The 2,334-nt window shown below is 35.9% G+C and overlaps 1 non-coding gene across 1 annotated transcript; it reads left to right on the top strand.

Annotated features, from left to right (window-relative positions):
• Positions 1–811: 811 nt before the first annotated feature.
• Positions 812–922, top strand: LOC115900835. The gene has a single exon (XR_004060484.1). It is a non-coding gene; the product is annotated as a U6 spliceosomal RNA (small nuclear RNA).
• The last annotated feature ends 1,412 nt before the right edge of the window (positions 923–2,334 follow it).

The raw sequence follows: 2,334 nt of genomic DNA, 5'->3' as shown, positions 1-2,334 counted from the left end.
ATTTATTTTTCAGACCCTTTTGTTCTTCCTTAATGGATGTATTAATCCTTCAAATTCCTCAAAATACAGTAAAATTTTGTTTTTAAAGTTTTTTTATGTTTTTTGATTTACATTTGTTTCTTCATTGTTCAGCTATGTTTTGGTTATCTTGGTTTTCTATGCTTCATATATGTAGTGGTTCTTAGTTCGGTTATATTTAAGAATGGAAGACTGGTGACTCTTGTTATTTTTATCTGTTGTATATACTGTTGTCCATTTTTCTACTAGATCTCTCCCACTAGTAGGACTAGGATTGGGAACCAAGGTAGAGACTGTGCTTATCGCAATTAGGGTGAGCAGATGAGGAAATCACTCTTTGGATGCTAAAATGAGGAGAACTTCTTCCTTTGGCATGGGAAGCCATTCCAGAAACCTCAAAATCTTGGTTCTCCCTGTGCAATTAATTAAGATTCAATAAGAGTACTAATTTGGATTCCTGAAAGTATAATGCTGGGCTGCTTAGGCTTAGTGTTCATTGAGGCAAGGAAGAGGCTAGCAGCGAGGTTGGTGTGGGACACCTGACTAGCATATTTCATTAGACAGACTTTCAGTTAACTCTGTTTTTAGTTGTTCTTCGTACTCTCATCTTGCATGGTATTGCTGTCTTTGAGCCAGGTAACTCCCTGGGATAAGGACTTTTCTCCATCATAGACTGTTCACATGTACACATTTAATCTGACTAATAGGTTCACATATTCCTCAATCCATCAGTGTCCCAATATGACTTGGAACTTCAGCCTAGAATTTATGAGTATCTTTTTAAAAATATCCTGTGCTTGCTTTGGCAGCACATATACCAAAATTAGAACGATACAGAGAAGATTAGCATGGCCACTGCACAAGGATGACACACAAATTTGTGAGGCAAATTTGAGAGGTTGTTTTGTCTATCATCATTTGCATTTGCTATAATTGTATTGAGGACTTAGTAGAGAGGAGAGACAAGTTATTTTCATTGCGCCATTTTGAACTTTAAAAGGCACTTTCAGACACTTGGTTTTAAAAGATCAGTCTATGCCAGGTGTGGTGGGTAGTGCCTGTAATTCCAGCACTTTGGGAGGCTGAGGAGGGTGGATCACCAGGTCAGGAGATCAAGACCATCCTGGCCAACATGGTGAAACCCCAACTCTACTAAAATACTGAAAAAACAAAAAACAAAAAACAAAACAAAACAAAAAACACCCAACAACAATAACAACAACAAAAACTGTAGTCCCAGCAACTTGGAAGGCTGAGGCAGGAGAATCACTTGAACCTGGGAGGTGGAGGTGGCAATGAGCCAAGATCACGCCACTGCACTCCAGCCTGGAGACAGAGGAGACTCCATCTCAAAAATAAAGAAAAAAAAAAAGATTAATCTAGCAATTATATGGAGAATGGATTGTAGGATAGACTGGGTGGTGTCAGGGAGAATAAGTAGGTTTAGGAATAAGATAATGACAGTTGTGAATACACAAGAAGAAATAATTTCTTCCCTTAGAATGACAGATACAATTTTAATGTAAATACAATATGTGAATATCCAGACTACATTCTGCTCTAAATTATTTTCTAATTCTATAGTTAGGTTCTACATAATTAAAATTTTAACTGCTAACTTTAATAGATAAATTATATTTTCTAAAATCTAATATGGAACCATGACATCTGGGTTTGCATGCAACCCATACAGAGGAATTTATTCAAAGTTAGAAGTTCTAATTCTTTATCTAATTCTTTATTTTTCTTTGTGTTTTTTCTATACCCCCAGAAAAATTATATCTGAGCTTAATCTTTTAACTCATGATTAACAGAATGTGCAGGCTTTTGATTCTGGAATAAGTACCTCACTCTTACCAGAATAACAGGTTTATTGAGCTGTTTTTATATTATTATTCTCTGGACTTTGTCTATATTTCCAGTAATTCCTCTGCAGCAAAATAAAATAGTCCCTGCTTCATTGGGACCTGGCAGTGCTACCCTCTCCGAGATCATCGTGGTTGTTATTACCTTTTTATGTTAATTCCAAGTTATTTTCTTACATTTTTAAAAGTCCCCCAGTTTATCTGCTTTCTTGCTTTTCATTTTGCCCAGATGCATTAAATTAGGACCCTTAACAAAATAAATTTAAACTGCCTTCTCCAAGGCCTAATAATATTCTGAGATCTAAATCCAAAGGAAATAACTAAATCCTATCTTTTTTGTTAACTTGCTGTAGCATTTAGCCTGGTTAATCACTGCCCACTTTATAGAAATCTCTCCTCTCTTAATTTCTAAAGCATCAGACTTTCGTTTTTCCTGCTATTCTCTAGGCAG

This window comes from Rhinopithecus roxellana, chromosome 1 (assembly GCF_007565055.1).
Source record: "Rhinopithecus roxellana isolate Shanxi Qingling chromosome 1, ASM756505v1, whole genome shotgun sequence".
Classification (NCBI taxonomy): Eukaryota; Metazoa; Chordata; class Mammalia; order Primates; family Cercopithecidae; genus Rhinopithecus; species Rhinopithecus roxellana.
This window is presented reverse-complemented; position numbering and strand designations above follow the sequence as displayed.